We start from the raw sequence: 18523 nt of genomic DNA on the forward strand, positions 1-18523 counted from the left end.
CAACCTTGGGCAAACCGAACAACGAAAAAAACTTAGTGAGAGACTTTACAATGGTAGGGGCAGTAATTCTACGCAAAGGGACCACCTCCGGAAAGCGGGTAGACGCACACATAATTGTCAATAAAAACTTGTTGCCCACCCTTGTCTGAGGTAGAGGACCCACACAATCAACTAGAATCCGCTCAAACGGCTCACCGACCACAGGGATTGGATATAAAGGCGCAGGAACAATCGATTGGTTCGGCTTTCCTGCCACCTGGCAAATGTGACAACACCTGCACTGCTGTTTCACGTCCTTTTTCAACTCTGGCCAAAAAAAATTACGTAAGATACGGTCATACGTCTTATTGACCCCCAAATGTCCACCCAGAGGACCATCATGAGCCAAACAGAGTATCTCGTCCCTATACCGACGAGGTATCACAATCTGATCAACCACGCTCCAATCATCATGCCCAGATATATCCAAGGGAGAACACTTTTGCATCAGTAAGCCATCCCTTAGAAAATACCCCTTTGCTGTGGAATCCATATCCCCCTCAGGCACCGCGCAGTCGAACAGATCAGAAAAACCTGGATCACTCTTTTGCTCCTCAACCAGCCGGTCACGTGACAGTGACACCGGCACATTTCCAGACACTACCCCATCTTGAGATGTAAAAACACCCTTCACAACACAGGATCTATCATCCTGATCCCCAAAAATGCTCTCACTCAGGTCCACTATATCCTCAAACTTCGCCTGGCTCTTAGCCATAGCTCTCGTGACAGCACAAGCTGCGAAGACCCTCGGATGCTGCATAGCCAATCTATCAGGACTCTGCACCATCGGAACAGCCGACACCTCAGGAGTAACTAAAACTCTACCTCCTGCCAAGTCATTACCCAAAATCACAGAAACTCCCTCAACGGGAAAACACGGCCGTAACCCAACAGTTACCCGGCCTGAAACCAACTCGGGAGAGAAACAGAGAAAGGTAAGTACATAGCATTCACCCGGGGGGGGGGGGGAGCGCCTAACACCACCTCCATGCAACAATCAAACCTACACTTTCCCAATTCATCCACTGTCCCTGCTTAACCCGAGCCATTGCATCGTGACATCTCACTGCTTCCACCTGCCGATGTACCTGCTCCACGACTAATTTCCTCCTCTGTATTGGACCTGCCTAATGCCCCTGTCCCACTTAGGAAACCTGAACGGAAACCTCTGGAGACTTTGCGCCCCACCCAAGGTTTCCGTGCGGTTCCCGGAGGTTGCAGGTGGTTGCCGGAGGTTGCAGGTAGTGGAAGCAAGTAGGGAGACTGACAAAAACCTCCGGGAACCGCACCAAAACCTTGGGTGGGGTACAAAGTCTCCAGAGGTTTCCGTTCAGGTTTTCTAAGTGGGACTCCCTGCCACAGAGGGTAGTCGAGGCCAGTTCATTGGCTATATTTAAGAGGGAGTTAGATGTGGCCCTTGTGGCTAAGGGGATCAGAGGGTATGGAGAGAAGGCAGGTACGGGATACTGAGTTGGATGATCAGCCATGATCATATTGAATGGCGGTGCAGGCTCGAAGGGCCGAATGGCCTACTCCTGCACCTAAATTCTATGTTTCTATGACAGGGGCATCACTCCACACCTGTGCTAAGCTCCAGGTCTCATTTTCCTTGCTGCACCTTACCAACAATGTCTATGCCTCCCTTGAGTCCCACTTCCTCCCTCTAGTTACATTTGGCACCAGATTACTAATTAAGGTTGACACAAAATGTTGGAGTAACTCTGCAGGTCAGCCTAATGAAGGGTCTTGACATCAAAAGCCACCTATTCCTCTTTCTCCAAAGATGCTGCCTGACCTGCTGAATTACTCCAGCACTTTGTATCCACCTTCAGTGTGAACAATAATCTGCAGCTCCTTCCTACACATACTAAGGTATCATGTCTCCTTGATAATTGTAATAATCAACTCTAACCTCACCTTTAACCGCACAACTTACAGTTGTAATATCATGTCTCCTTGATAATTGTAATAATCAACTCTAGCCTCACCTTTAACCGCACAGTTTTAACCTGTTTAAGAAGGAACTGCAGATGCTGGAAAACCTACAATTTGTCCACCAACTATTAACCTCCTCTGTTCGGCTAGACAATGGTAACTGGGGGATACATTTTAATTAGCACTTTGTGTTAGTGATACATCCTTCCACGGGCGTTTGCAGAATGCCGTGGATTATTCAGTGGGAGATGTCTGTTTTGCACATGAACACATATTGCCCAGTGTGGGCAGTGGCACCAGTTGCTGCTGATCAAAGATCCTATAGCGGAGCATCTTTTGCTGCTGATGGCCCTGACTGACTGACCCGGGCGGGTCACGTGGCGGGGCTGCTCGCCGCCCGGTCGCGGCGGGAGGAGGCAGCGGCCGCCATTGTAGCCGGGGATGGCGACGGTGAGGCGGTGTCTGTGTCTGTGTCGATCCGGTGATCACCAGTTGCCGCTGAAGTAACGGAGACTGGAGAAGAGGTGGCAGGGAGGGAGGTAGGTAGGCTGTGTTTGTTGGTGAGGGGGGAGGGAGGGAGGCGAGGCTGTGTTTGTTGGGGAGGGGGGAGGGAGGCGAGGCGGGGCTGTGTTTGTTGGGGGACCTCAATGTCAGGGACGGCGGGCTGCGGATTGTACCGGCAAGGGGCGGCTGGCCTGCGGTCAGGCCCGTCCCACCCACCGCTGCTCTGGTGATGTTAACCCTCCTCCTCCTCACCAGCAGGCATATCCGTCCTTTGATTTATCTTTCAAGTGAATTAATCTTGTGATCCACTTCAACTCTTTAACAACCTGATGGTTTACCTGATGTGATCGAGCAATTTTGAATTTCCTATTCATTTTCCAGTTGAAATTGAGTAATATTGCAAACCGTGTCTTGTAAATAGACCTTTTATTGTCTCTGTTTACCACTCGAGTAAGTGAGACTTTTTAATTCACGGTAATGGGACCCATAATGGTACAATAGATAGTTGTAAATATATCCGTATTGCATGTAGTAATTTAATATTTATAGGGAACGTGAGAAGCTGCTACTGTATTTCTGGAGGATGTTAAAAGGTGCAATATTACATTTCGACTTCTAAAAATAAACTTAATTTCTGTTCATCTGAGATAAAGCTGTGTTCAAGTATCCTGAAATTGATTTTTGATGTGAACATAAGTGTCTGTCATATTGATGAAAGGTGATTTTTACAGATCTTAAAGCAATTGGAAGCTTGTTTGATGCCATGATTCATGACTGTTGACTGAGAGAACAGTTAAGTGGCTATTCATTAAAAAGTCACACCATGAAAATTATAGGGTGGAAGAAACATGACATCACAAAGATTCCATCATTCAATAAGGAAAATACGAATTAACATTTTTTCCTAGAGGGAATTAGATGGGGATCAAGGGTAGGAAACTTGCATTTTGTTTTCCCAACATGAGTTCTTTATATTCTTTGCCATAGAGTGATACAGTGTGGAAACGGGCCATTCGGCCTAACTTGCCCACACCAACCAACATGTACCAGCTACACTAGTCCCACCTGCCTGCGTTTGGTCCATATCCCTCCAAACCTGCCCTATCCATTCAAGGAACCAAGCAGCCGTTCCAGGTGCGACAGAGGTTTACCTGCAAGCCCTCCAACTATCCATGTACCTGTCTAACTGTTTCTTAAATGTTGGGATAGTCCCTGCCACATCTACCTCTTCTGGCAGCTTCATCACCCTTTGTGTGGAAAAGGTTACCCCTCAGATTCCTAGTAATTCTTTTCCCATTCACCTTAAAGCTATGTTCTCGGTCCTCGATTCACCAACTCTGGGCATGAGACTGTGCATCTACCCGATCTATTCCTCTCATGATTTTATACACCTCATCCTCCTGCACTCCAAGTAAGAGGGTCGCAGCCTAGTCAACCTCTCCCTATAGCTCAGACCCCCTAGTCCTGGCAACATCCTCATAAATCTGGAAACATCCTCGTATATTTTCCTCATCGTGGCATGGTCTAGTGCCTGGGAATTGCAATGGACAAGGACAATAGAAACTGTGGGAGTGTGTTAGCTTTCTGCATCTGGTCAAATCTTTGGGGTTTTTTGTGGTTGTCTCAGAAAAGAAACAGTCAACAACAATTGCCGATTTTGCCTCTCCAGTGACCACAATGACCCAACTAGCTTGATATTTTTCTGTCTCTGGGGAAGATGGAAGTTTTGACCATAATCTTTGCTGTGTTGTGGCATTTGGCATTTGATAGGTCGTAATGCTGTCAATATATTAAATTAAACTGAGTGTGGACAAAGTAGAAAGATTGTCTGTATTTTCTCCAGAATACTGAAGCATAAAACTGAGAAGAGCTTTTAAAAAGTAGGAGGGCACTTTCCTATGATTGTTTTATTTTAAAGCTGCAGCAGTGGTGTAAATAATAATGACAACATTGTTAGCATTTCTCTCGGTTCTCCTCTACGCTTCGCTTGTCATTCTTTGTTGTCTGCCACTATGCTACTCCTTTCAGAGGCTGAACTAATGCTATTTTATAGTGATTTGTTATGCTACCTGGGGAAGAAAAGCTTCAGAATCATTAGCTATGATGACAGTTGTTGACCACACTCCAAGCATTTTTGACTTTAGCAAATCAACTTGGACAAAACAGCCATTGGGAATGCTTGTGTAGCTTCTGCTTGCATGGATTCTGTTGATGAAGGTCTGCCTCTGTAAAATCTGCCACTGTTAAGCAAAGACACAGTTTTAAGCTGAAGCATTATATTTATTTAAAGCAAACATTCTGTAAAGCATGCCATGTTGGTTCTATTCCGTCTTTTTAATTAAAGAGCCACAGACCAACAACGTCATTTGAAATTCTTATGTAGCTGAACATTAAGTTAGTATCACCTCATATTTCTCTTGGGCACCTTACACCCCAGCGGTATGAACATTGACTTATCTAACTTCAAGTAACCCTTGCATTCTCTCCCTCTCCATCCATCCCCCTTCCCAGTTCTCCGACCAGTCTTGCTGTCTCCGACTACATTTTATCTGATTGCCTTGTTATTACCTTCTCCCAGCTAACAGTGATCTATTCTACATTTCCTTGATCTCTATTCCCTTTGTTCTGTTTTCAAACCTTACACTTCCTTATCTATGTATCTCCCTCTCCCCTGACATCAGTCTGAAGATGGGTCTCGACCCAAAAATTCACCCATTCTCCAGAGATGCTGCCTGTCCCGCTGAGTTACTCCAGCATACTCTGGAACCGGAAGTGGCGGCGCTGGTGAACGGCTGCGGCTCGCCTGCAGTCCGTTTGTTTTTACTTTTTTGTGTTGTTTTTTTTGTTTTGTTTAGCTAGTTTTTGGTTTTAGGTTGTGTTTATGTGTGTGGGGGGGGGGGGTTGAAACAGGGCTTTCTGTCTCTCCCTTCGGGGGAATGCGACTTTTTTGTCGTATCCCCCTTCTCTGCCTCCGTCTGCGCTGAGGCCTAATGGCGGAGCTGGCGACCTCGAGGCTCCGGAGGCAGCCTGTCAGGACTCGCCCAGCTCGGGGCTGGAACGGCACTCCCATGAGGGGCTGCGACGCTCCCGTGAGGGCGGCCTGGCGCGGGGCTGAGACGCTCCCGTCGGGGCGGCCCAGCTCGAGGGTAACGGCGCTCCTGTGAGGGCGGCCTGGCGCGGGGCTGAGACGCTCACGTGAGGGTGACCCGGCTCGGGGCTGGAACGGTGCTCTGGTGGCTTAGGCGGCGTTCTGGCGGCGGAGGCCTGAGTCCGGGGTTCGGCCGCGGGCCAGTGGACGACGTCGTCAACAGCTGTGTCAGCTGGACTGGAGGGCGGCAGCTTCGACCACCCCGGGCCGCGGTGTTTGAACCGGCCCGTTCGCGGAGCTCGGTGAGCCGCGGGACTGATTTTACCATCGCCCGGTGGGGTATCGCCTAAGCGCAGAGGGAGAAGAGGAGGGAAGAGACTGCAGCCCTAAGATTTTTGCCTCCATCACAGTGAGGAGGTGCTTGGTGGACTCACTGTGGTGGATGTTAATTTGTGTTTACTGTCTGTTCTGTTGTTTATTATTGTATTATTGTATGTATGGCTGCAGGTAACGACATTTTGTTCAGACCGTAAGGTCTGAATGACAAATAAAGGATCTAATCTAATCTAATCTAATTTTGTGTCTATGTTAAATTAGTATAAATTTGTCTTTCCCCAAGCACCTGCTATCTTTGCATTTCAACTTGAATTGTAACATTTTCCAAAGATGATAGAAATAGATGCGTGCAATCTAATGGTTTTCTGAAACAATGAGCTTACAAACTAAGGTACACAAAATTGCTGGGGAAACTCAGCGGGTGCAGCGGCATCTATGGAGCGTAGGAAATAGGCAACGTTTCGGGCCGAAACCCTCCATAGATGCTGCTGCACCCGCTGAGTTTCCCCAGCAATTTTGTGTACCTTCGATATTCCAGCATCTGCAGTTCCCTTTTGAACAGCTTACAAACTAACCAAGGTTGTGAATAAAACATGACAAGATACTTAAGTGGAATGGAACAGTAGTTCTGGTGAAAAGGGCAGTGGAGAGTGAAGCTCAGATAAATGAGAGTTAAACCAATTGCCAGTTGTCTATAAGCCCCAAACGATGATACAAATGGAGGAGGTGGTAAGAATTAGGAAATTAAAAGCACCTATCATCATTGGTGGTGGGGAGGGGATCTTTTGTATACGCAGTGTGGGTAAATCAATTTAAAATGTAATAGTTTTAGACGATTAAGGCCTGGAGTGTACACCGCGCATTCATGTCTGAAGATACCGAGGACTACAAGAAGACAAGATACGACCTTAGTAAGGCCATTAAAAAGGCCAAAAGGGACTTCTGCTCCAAGCTGGAGGATGAGACGGATGTTCGGCGTCTGGCGGGGCCTGAATGCAATCACCTCCTACAAGGCGAAATCAGGAGGCAGCTCATATGTCAGTGAAACTTCACTCCCTGACGAGCTCAATGCGTTTTACGCACGGTTTGATAGGGAGAACACTGATGTGCCTTCCCGAGCCCCCACTCGCTGTGATGGTATTTCGGTCATGGTCACAGAGGTTGACGTCAGAAAATCCTTCGTCAAGTCAAGTTTATTCGTCACATACGCATACAAATGAAAAGTGGCAATGCTTGCGGATTGTGCAAAAAACTACAAAACAGAATGGAACAGAGTCAGTAATTACATATTTGTGGGAAAAAAAGAAAAAACAGCAATTTAAAAAAGACACCACACAGCAGTAAATTGGTGCAGTAAGTTAGTCCCTGGTGAGATAGGAGTTTACAGTCCTAATGGCCACTGGGATGAAACTCCTTCTCATCCTCTCGGGTGAACCCTCGGAAAGCGCCTGGACCTGATGGCATACCCGGTCGTGTTCTTAAAAACCTGTGCGGACCAACTGGCTGGAGTTTTTACGGACATTTTCAACCTCTCACTTCTGAGGTCTGAGATTCCCACCTGCTTTAAAAGGGCATCAATTATACCGGTGCCCAAGAAGAGCAAGGTGACGTGCCTCAATGACTATCGACCAGTGGCACTAACGTCGATGGTGATAAAGTGCTTTGAGAGGTTGATCATGGCGCAAATCAACTCGTATCTCGAGAAGAACCTGGACCCACTGTAGTTCGCTTACCGCCACAACAGATCAACGGTGAATGCGATCTCGCTGGCTCTCCACTCCGCTCTGGACAACAAAAACTCATATCAGGCTGTTATTCATTGACTTCAGCTCGGCATTTAACACAATCATCCCCTCCAAACTGGTTAACAAACTCTCAGAACTGGGTCTCTGCACATCCCTCTGCAATTGGATCCTCGACTTCCTCATTCAAAGACCACAGTCTGTCCGTATTGGTGGAAATGTGTCAGCCTCAATAACAATCAGCACGGGAGCACCTCAAGGCTGCGTGCTCAGCCACCTGCTGTACTCACTCTATACTCATGACTGCGTAGCAGGTCATAGTGTGAACTCCATCATCAGGTTCGCTGACGACAACATTGTTGTGGAACGTATCACGGATGGAGATGAGTCAGAGTATAGAAGTGAGATCGACCAGTTGACCAAATGGTGCCAGCACAATAACCTGGCTCTCAACATCAGCAAAACCAAGGAACTGATTGTGGACTTTGGAAGGGGTAGTATAGGGACCCATAGTCCTGTTTATATCAATGGGTCGATGGTGAAGAGGGTCAAGAGCTTCAAATTCCTGGGCATGCATATCTCTGAAGATCTCTCCTAGTCCGAGAACACGGATGCAATTATAAAGAAAGCACATCAGCGCCTCTACTTCCTGAGAAGATTATGGAGAGTCGGTATGTCAAGGAGGACTCTCTCGAACTTCTACAGGTGTACAGTAGAGAGCATGCTGACCGGTTGCATCGTGGCTTGGTTTGGCAACTTGAGCGCCCAGGAGCGTAAAAGACTGCAAAAAGTTGTAAACACTGCCCAGTCCATCATCGGCTCTGACCTCCCCATCATCGAGGAGATCTATCGCAGTCGTTGCCTCAAAATGGCTGCTAGCATCATCAAAGACCCATACCATCCTGGCCACTCACTCATCTCCCTGTTGCCCTCAGGTAGAAGGTACAGGAGCCTGAAATCTGCAACATCCAGGTTCAGGAAAAGCTGCTTCCCCATCAGGCTATTAAACTCCTCAAACGAAACTCTGATCGTTAATAGCCTTTTGCACTTTATCGTGTGTGTGCGTGTGTCTCTGTCTCTGTCTCTCTATTTATTTATGCCTCCTATATTCTGTTGTGCTGAAGCTAAGCAAGAATGATATGGTCCTATCTGGGACACATTACAATAAACTCTCTTGAGTCGTCTTCGATAAGTATGTTGAGTAACCCTCTGGTGAAGTGGCTCTTTAAATCTAGTATTGTGCAGATTTAAATGAAGACTGAAAGTCACTTAAATTCAAAACAAAGGAAATCGGAAAGGTATAAGGTGTCAGTTGGCTATGGTACATTGGGAGCTATGTTAAAATGTGTGATGTTAGGCAGGCAACTGTTAACAAATTAAAAAAAGAATAGTTTACAGCAAATATTTCAATGCATTTAAAATTCCCAAGGAGGAAAAATAGGCAAATAATGCCAGATAAGTATTATTCAATCAAAGGAAAAGGCATGTAGTGATGCCAAGAAGAGCAGTAAGCTGGAAGATTGAGACAATGGTGGTATTTGGTAATGGTGGAATAAATAATGATAATGTAAAGTTGAGAAAAATCATCTAGTGAGAAACATACAGACTGTAAAAGCTTCTATAGATATGAACAGAAAAGATTACTAGCATGCAAAGTGGATCCCTGGTACACTGAGACTGGAGAACTATACTGTAGACCTTTGAGATACAGCGCAGAAACAAGCTCTTTGGCCCACTGAGTCTGCGCCGCCAAGCGATTGCACAAGCACTATCCTTCACAATAGGGACAATTTACAATTTTACCAAAGCAAATTAACCTACAAACCTGTACGTCTGGAGTGTGCGAGGAAACTGGAGCATCTGGAGAAACGCATTTGGTCATCTAGAGAACGTACAACCTCCGTGCAGACAGCACGCGTAGTCAGGATCAAACCCGGATATCTGGGACCTTAAGGCAGCAACTCCTATCACTGCGCCGCCCTATTGTATCATCAAAGGTTGTATTATCAAGTTATATTCTCAAAGTTAGAAATGGAGGGGGAAGGGAGTAAAATGGAAATATTCCTCTTGGAACAATAAAGAACAGTAGGTCGAGAGTGAATGAATTGCAAAAAAATAATAATAGTATTTTAAGCTGGAGGAACAGATTCAGATTCAGATTCAACTTTAATTGTCATTGTCAGTGTTCAGTACAGAGACAACGAAATGCAGTTAGCATCTCCCTGGAGAGCGAAATAGAATATGATTTCAATAAATAAATCTATTTACATGCATACAGCAATAGTGTTTTTCCTGTGGGAGGAGTGTCCGGGGTGGGGGGGAGGGGTGATTGGCAGTCACCGAGGTACATTGTTGAGTAGTGTGACAGCCGCAGGGAAGAAGCTGTTCCTGGACCTGCTGGTCCGGCAACGGAGAGACCTATAGCGCCTCCCGGATGGTAGGAGGGTAAACAGTCCATGGTTGGGGTGAGAGCAGTCCTTGGCGATGCTGAGCGCCCTTCGCAGACAATGCTTGCTTTGGGCAGACTCAATGGAGGGGAGTGAGGAACCGGTGATGCGTTGGGCAATTTTCACCACCCTCTGCAGTGCTTTCCGGTCGGAGACAGAGCAGTTGCCATACCATACTGTGATACAGTTGGTAAGGATGCTCTCGATGGTGCAGCGGTAGAAGTTCACCAGGATCTGAGGAGACAGATGGACCTTCTTAAGTCTCCTTAGGAAGAAGAGACGCTGGTGAGCCTTCCTGACCAGAGTTGAGATATTGTGGGTCCAAGAGAGGTCATCGGAGATGTTGACCCCCAGGAGCCTGAAGCTGGAAACACGTTCCACCTCCGTCCCGTTGATGTGGATGGGGGTGTGCGTGCTGCCCCTAGACTTTCTGAAGTCTACAATGAGCTCCTTGGTCTTCTTGGAGTTAAGGGCCAGGTTGTTGTCAGCACACCATGCTGCTAGGAGCTGGACCTCCTCCCTATAGGCCGACTCATCGTTGTTGCTGATGAGGCCAATCACCGTTGTATCATCTGCATACTTGATGGTGTTAGTACCATGTACAGGTGTGCAGTCGTAGGTGAAGAGGGAGTAGAGGAGGGGGCTCAGCACACAGCCCTGTGGAACGCCAGTGTTCAGGGTGAGGGTTGAAGAGGTGTGCTTGTCTAACCTAACAGACTGGGGTCTGTTGGTTAGAAAGTCCAGTATCCAGTTGCAGAGGGAGGGGTCGATGCCCAGGTTACCGGGTTTGGTGATCAGTTTAGAGGGTATAATGGTGTTGAATGCTGAGCTGTAATCGATGAACAGCATTCTTACGTAAGTGTCTCTGTTGTCGAGGTGGGAGAGGGCGGAGTGAAGTGCCGTTGAGATGGCATGCTCTGTACTCCTGTTCTTGCGGTAGGCAAACTGATAGGGATCCAATATGGGGGGTAGGCAGCCTTTGAGGTGTGCCAGGACCAGCCTCTCGAAGCACTTGGTGATGATGGGAATAAGTGCAACTGGGCGGAAGTCGTTGAGGCTTGCCGCAGTGGAGTGTTTTGGCACCGGCACGATGGAGGTGGTTTTAAGGCACGTGCGGACAACTGCTTGGGCAAGTGACAGGTTGAAGATGTCAGTCCAGACGTCTGTCAGCTGCGCAGCACAGGCCCTGAGGACGCGCCCGGGGATGCCGTCAGGGCCAGCAGCCTTACGTGCATTAGTCCTACTCAGTGCCACGTACACGTCGTAAGGGGTGAGTGTGAGGGGTTGGTGATCAGCAGGGAGCACAGCCTTGATGGCTGTCTCTAGATTGTCCCTGTCGAAGCGGCCATAGAAGTGGTTAAGCTCCTCAAGGAAGGAGGCGTCGCTGGATGTGGGGGTGATGTTGGTGGGTCTATAGTCCGTGAAGGCCTGGATGCCTTGCCACATGCGTCGGGGGTCGGAGTTGTTGTTGAAGTGCTCCTCAATCCTGAGTTTATGGCCGTGCTTGGCCTTCTTGATGCCCCTCTTCAGGTTAGCCCTGGATGAACTGTAGGCTCGAGCATTGCCTGACCTGAAAGCGGTGTCCAGTGCTTTCAGCAGTAGCCTGACCTCGCTGTTCATCCATGGCTTCTGATTCGGGAATATGGTCACCTGTTTGAGGGAGGTGACACTATTGATGGTGGAGTTTATAAAGTCCGGAACAGAGGATGTGTAGGAATCAATGTCCGTGTGGGAGTCAAGGGTGGCCTGGGCTGCAAACGCCTTCCAGTTAGTGTTTCCAAAACACTGCTGAAGTGTGGAGTCCGCTTCCTCTGACCAGACTTTAACTGTCCTCACAGTGCGTTTAACCCGTCTGATGAGTGCGGAGTACTTATGGAGCAGGAACAATGAGAGGTGATCAGACTGACCAAGGTGGGGGAGGGGGACGGATTTGTAAGCTTCAGCCATGTTAGTGTAGACTTTGTCCAGTGTCTTGTCTACTCTAGTGGCGAAGGAGACATGTTGGTGGAATTTGGGGAGTACAGACTTCAGGTTGGAGTGATTGAAGCCACCCGCAACAATGAAGGCTGCCTCGGGGTTGTGAGTCTGTTGTTTGCTAATGGGAGTATGCAGCTCTTTCATTGCAAGCTTGGCATTAGCATCAGAAGGGATATAGGCTGCAGTCCACCGCCACCTCTGGTCTTACTGGAGTCTGTTGTCCTGTCCGCTCGGAGTAAATGACGCCGGATGGCGCTATCAGGAACGTCGATGTTGAGCCAAGTTTCCGTGAAGATCAGGATGTTGCAGTCTTTGATCCAGTTGTGGGAGGTGATCCTTAGCCGGAGTTCGTCCATTTTGTTTGCCAGTGAGCGCACGTTGGCGAGGAAAAGGCTAGGAATCGCTAGCCTGTGTGGGGCTAGCTCTAACCTGGCCTTTAACCCACCTCTGCGTCCCCGGCGGTGTTTTCGTACTCGTCGCCGTCTGTTGGTGCTTCCGGTCGGCCGAGCTGGCTTGGTGCGCGCTGGTGTTCTGCCGCTCCGTTGCTCAGCGCCTCCATGGCTCCGGTGGCGGTCTCCACCCCCGCGGCTCCGCAGGCGTTTTCCAGCTCCGCTGGCGTTTTCCAGCCCCGCGGCTCCGCTGGCGTTCTCCAGCCCAGAGGCTCCGCTGGCGGTCTCCAGCCCCGCTGCTCCGGTGATGGTCTGCCGCCCCGCGGCTCTACTGGCGTTCTCCAGCCCCGCGGCTCCACTGGCGTTCTCCAGCCCCGAGAACAGCAACTCGTATTCTGCTTGGGAAGCTTACAACCCAGTGGTATGAATATTGAAATCTCCAATCTTAGGTAATCACTAACACGCCCTCCTCGAAATCACTCCCATCCCTTTATACCCCCCTCTCCCGTGCTCCACCTGGACGCAACAGTTTCTCCCTCTCCACCCACATTCGTTCCTCTGGCTTCATAATTCACAACTCTTATTGTTTTGTCTCAGACTTTCAATCTCTGCCGAAGATAGACACAAAATAGCTGGAGTAACTCAGCGGGACAGGCAGCATCTCTGGAGGGAAGGAATGGATGACGTTTTGGGTCGAGACCCTTCTTCAGTTTAAACCAGCATCTGCAGTTCCTTCCTACACATTTCAATCTCTGCCCTTTGTTCCAACCATCTGCCCGTTAAAACTCCCCTTCGCCCGTGTCCACTTTTTGGCCTGCCTCTCCTCTCTCCCAGTTTTCTTTCTTCTCCCTCCCTCACAATTAGTCTATTAGTCTGAGGATGGGTCCCGGAAATGTCATCCATCCATAATCTCTTGACCTGCCTGGTCTACTGAGTTACTTCAGCACGTTATGTCCTCTGGAGTTACTTGTTTCTACGTGGATACACTGTTCATCATTTAAAAAAAGTTTATAATTTCTGGAATATTTTTCACAGATGCAAAGTAATAAATGTCACCTCTTTACTTGGCGTAGGAGGGAGAGAGAAATTGGGAATTATGAACCAGTTAACCTGACATTACTCGGGAGGGTGACTAAATCTGTGATTAAGTGGAAAGAATGCACTTGAGCAAAGGCAATAAGATAAAGAAAGCAGCATTCACGTGGATTTCTAAACATGATATGATGTTTAGCCTGGACTAAGGATTAGCTAATGGACAGACAACAATGGAAATAATTGTGTTATATTGGTCATTGCGGCCTGTGACCAGTTACTGTCACCAGGATCAGTTCTGAATCCCTAGCTGGTCATAAGCTGTATTAAAGATGTGGATGCAGGGATCAAGGGTAATTTATCCAATATTGCTAATGACACAAAGCTACATGGCAGTAGGGGCTACTATACGGAGAGGCTATGTGAATGGGTGAGGAAATGACAGATGGTGTATATGAAGTGATATAAAATGTGAGGTTATTTACTTTGGCAAAAAATGTAGAAAAGCAGCTTTTTGAATGGTTATTGAAAAGCACTGTTTTTCAGAGGTGCTTTAGCACGCAAAGCAATAAAAATTACAACTAGGTACATTAAAAAAAATGCAAGCAGTATGTTGGATTTTATTGAAAGAGAAACAATTCACAACTAGGCATTTTCTGGAATTATTTTTTGTAACAAATTTCAAATTCTGCCTTTCTTCTGATATCAATTGTCTTCCATTGTTTTGTGGAGAATTTGTTTATTTCTATATATCACATCAATAATTACATCACATATATACACATCAATAATTACACAATGTGGAAGAAATGTACATTTTAAGGGTCTTTTGTTTCATCTGAAGTTTCATATTTGTGTACTTATAAGGAAGGCTGATTATTTTTTCCCTTGCATTCATTTGTCTTCCTTTTTTATCTTTTTATTGTGATCTAACGTCATAGTTCTATAACTGAATGCTTGGAAATTAGTATCAATATAATGATTAAATAGGCAAAAAGAGTACCACATTTTGCTACAAGGTACTTGTACGTATTCATTGTGCTATTGAATCCCAAATTGATCACATTATATTTAATTATATATTTTATCTCAGGGAATTCTTTAATACAAATATAAGGATTCTACCAAATGCCAATTTGTAAATTTGAACTTAATTTCCTTCTTCTAGCAATAAAAAAAAAACTAGAGTCAAGAGTGATGGTCACCAAGCTATCAAATTTTCAAAAATGCTTCTGGCTCACAATGTCCTCCTCTGAAAAGGAAAGATGACTGTCCTTTGGTATTGCCTATATGTGACTTGAACCATATAGTGATGCAGTTTATTTTGGCACGTTGGGTCATTAGTTAGCAAATTAGCGCTGTCAAAGAACAAAGTGTAATAAAAACTTGCATTGGATTTGAAAATGAGGAATTTGAAGTCCAGTTGATCTTTCAGATTCTTCCTCAATAACCTCTAGAGTTGTATGGCAAGGATAAGGGTATTGTCACAAGTTCACAAGTTATAGGAGTAGAATTAGGCCGTCGGCCCATCAATCATGGTTGATCTCTGTCTCCTAATCCCATTTTCCTGCCTTCTCCCCACAACCCTTGACACTCATTCTAATCAAGAATTTGTCTATCTCTGCCTTAAAAATATCCACTGACGACCTCCATAGCCCTCTCTGGCAATGAGTTCCACAGATTAACTACCTTGTAACTAAAGAAGGTGCTCCTCATCTCCTTTCTAAAAGAGCGCCCTTTAATTCTGAGGCTATGACATCTGTCCGAAACTCTCCCAGTGGAAATCAGTGGAAACATCCACATCCACTCTATATCTATGCCTTTCATTATTCTGTAAAGAGTACTCTGTACAGAGTGCTTAAATTGAACCCCGATAATTTTGTGATATGATGTTTTGTAAGTTACCAGGTGAATGCTGAAGGATGTAACTCTTTTATAAATTATAGATGTTGATGGTGAACTGTACAATGTGAAGCATTTCCATGATATTGGGAAAACTCTCAGGACACTTTGTCTGTGAAACTGTGGTCAACGCCCATATCTGCTCTGATGGGTAGTAGGTATTGTTTGTGTCTGTTAAGTGCCAAATAGTGACTGTTTTCAATGTAAAAAATCTCAGCAGTAGTCATGTGCTTTTTAACATTTTTGTCAATTTACCTAGTTTTGTAGGTTAATGTGTCCCTGTAAATTACCCCATGTGTGGTAAAGAGGCAAAAATTAGAAGCAAGAGGGTAGCTATGGAATGAATAGTTCCTCCTGGGGACCGGCAGGTTAATCTATGCATGATGCCAGGGTATATGACCAAGATTCAAAATGAATTCTTTTCGTTAGTGATCATCAGGGAGAAGAGCATGGAGGCTTGAGAATTAAGGGAACAAGTGAGCGGCCCGCGGTAGCTGTTGCCTTTCCGCACGCCGCTGGAAGAACTAACACCTCTACTCCCCGGGTCGTCGCTGCCTCCTCGACCCTGCTACTCGGCGGCGGTCGGCTAGGATTCCGGAGCATCGCTGATGCCTCACATCAGCTCCTGATCCCCAGCCGCCTGTCCGGATAATGTGACCGACGTTGGCTGAGCTGAAGATGGGATCCAATCACTCCCTCAAATGCCGGTGTACGACGAGGATGTTAAGAACACTCAGTTCACTCGACGCAAGCTTTAAGTCATTTGTTCCTTGCGCCCGCGGAAAGACCCGCTCCCATCAATCCCAACCACGGCACATAAGTCTAATGTGTAGGAAGTCTGAAGGAGGGTCTTCTATCCAGAGGTCCGCGGATGGGAGTGTCGGCCCAGGCCCGCAGCCAGCGCGGAGGGTAGGCGCCAGCCCCAGCTCGACTCTGCCTGTCCCGCCGCCGAGACGGGCGGGGTTGAGCTGGAGTTGGTGCTTCTTTTCTGTGCCACATGTGGGCCTGGGCTGCCGCTGTGACGGGCCAGCGGGACAGGCAGAGCCGAGCTAGAGCCAGCGTCCGCGCTCCCGTCCTGCTCCCGCCGGCCCAGGGCCGATCCAGATGTCCCCGGACGGGACACTCAAGAGGGGACGGGGACGACCCAGCGGCACGGCAGGTCTGCACCGATGCAGCGGCACGGCCGCCGAGAATGTTTATCCAGAGCGACCCATGACCTGTGCATGCGCAGTCAGAATACCGAATTCGCTTATCATGGTGATGCTCGATTGACAGATTTTCCAGATTATTAAAAGTTATACCCTGATAATACACCGTCACAATTGTAATTAACGTTTTCGGATTTTACACAGTACAGGTTGTACCTGAGCCTTTCTGCATTATCTGTTTTTGCTGGATTAACAGAGGTAACATGATAGTGAAATGACAATACACCCCTGGCCTGCTAATGACACCCCTCCCGTGTCTCTAAAGCACCATGGAGTGCCAGAAACCTAAATAAAACGAATATAAAATCTAAACTGAATGTAAATGTGATGACGTGCTGACCCATCCCCGGCTCCCCTCTCCCCCAGTTGTTTAGAGCTTCAGCTTCCAACCTCACTCCCGACTAGCAAGGTGGACCAGTTAGCCCTTCTTCATCCACTGAAAGGACACCAAATGCTGGATTAACTTAGCGGGTCAGGATCTCTGGAGAACACGGATAGGTGACATCGGGACCCTTCCTCGGACTGATTCATTTGCCCGAGTTACTCCAGCACTTTGTGTTTCAGTGTGCCCCTTGTCACCTTGGGGATCTCTTCCCCCCCCACCTGTTGTTGCTTCCAAGGTGGAGTATGTCGGAGACTAGGGGGACAAGGAAGCGGAAGTGGTGGGGGGAGAAGGGGGGGGCGGATTGGAGGGGCCAGCCGTGCATTTCGATCTTCTGGTTAACGCCTCCTCCTCCCTATCCACATTCTTCAGAGATCGTGACCCGCTGAATTACTCCAGCACTTTGTGCAGTATCAGTTGGTGAAGAACGTCCCGTGGTGCACCTTGTGAGATGGCAGTGTTGTCGGAACCCAGGGCTCTAAACGGTCGCGGAGACGGTTTGAGCCGGGGATGGGTCGGCAGGTCCGTCCACTATGTCCGACATCTGTTATAAGTAGGTTGTTAAAATGAGGGTTTACTGTTTGCCTTTGCAAAACAGTTAGGAGAGACGATTGAGAGCATAGTTAATTCTGTCACGACGGAGGGACACAACCGGAAGGAGTGGCTGAATGGGAGATGCCAGAGAGTAATGGTGGATGGTTGTTTGTCAGGTTGGAGGCCAGTGACGAGTGGGGTGCCACAGGGATCTGTGTTGGGTCCACTGTTGTTTGTCATGTACATCAATGATCTGGACGATGGTGTGGTAAATTGGATTAGTAAGTATGCAGATGATACTAAGATAGGTGGGGTTGCGGGTAATGAAGTAGAGTTTCAAAGTCTACAGAGAGATTTATGCCAGTTGGAAGAGTGGGCTGAAAGATGGCAGATGGAGTTTAATGCTGATAAGTGTGAGGTGCTACATCTTGGCAGGACAAATCAAAATAGGACGTACATGGTAAATGGTAGGGAATTGAAGAATGTAGGTGAACAGAGGGATCTGGGAATAACTGTGCACAGTTCCCTGAAAGTGGAATCTCATGTAGATAGGGTGGTAAAGAAAGCTTTTGGTGTGCTGGCCTTTATACATCAGAGCATTGAGTATAGAAGTTGGGATGTAATGTTAAAATTGTACAAGGCATTGGTGAGGCCAATTCTGGAGTATGGTGTACAATTTTGGTCGCCTAATTATAGGAAGGATGTCAACAAAATAGAGAGAGTACAGAGGAGATTTACTAGAATGTTGCCTGGGTTTCAGCAACTAAGTTACAGAGAAAGGTTGAACAAGTTAGGGCTTTATTCTTTGGAGCGCAGAAGGTTAAGGGGGGACTTGATAGAGGTTTTTAAAATGATGAGAGGGATAGACAGAGTTGACGTGGAGAAGCTTTTCCCACTGAGAGTAGGGAAGATTCAAACAAGGGGACATGACTTGAGAATTAAGGGACTGAAGTTTAGGGGTAACATGAGGGGGAACTTCTTTACTCAGAGAGTGGTAGCTGTGTG

At 47.2% G+C, this 18523-nt stretch overlaps 1 protein-coding gene across 4 annotated transcripts in view; it reads left to right on the forward strand.

Annotated features, from left to right (window-relative positions):
• The first annotated feature begins 2357 nt into the window (after positions 1 to 2357).
• ptpdc1 (protein tyrosine phosphatase domain containing 1) overlaps positions 2358 to 18523 on the forward strand; it is a 163758-nt gene continuing 147592 nt past the window's right edge. For 3 of the 4 annotated variants that reach the window (XM_033037182.1, XM_033037186.1, XM_033037187.1), the window contains exon 1: positions 2358 to 2520. The gene's annotated coding sequence lies outside the window, so the exon portion shown is untranslated. The remainder of the gene's footprint in view (positions 2521 to 18523) is intronic. The other variant, XM_033037183.1, reaches the window with a different exon arrangement.

The sequence above is a fragment of the Amblyraja radiata genome, chromosome 18, assembly GCF_010909765.2.
Source record: "Amblyraja radiata isolate CabotCenter1 chromosome 18, sAmbRad1.1.pri, whole genome shotgun sequence".
NCBI lineage: Eukaryota > Metazoa > Chordata > Chondrichthyes > Rajiformes > Rajidae > Amblyraja > Amblyraja radiata.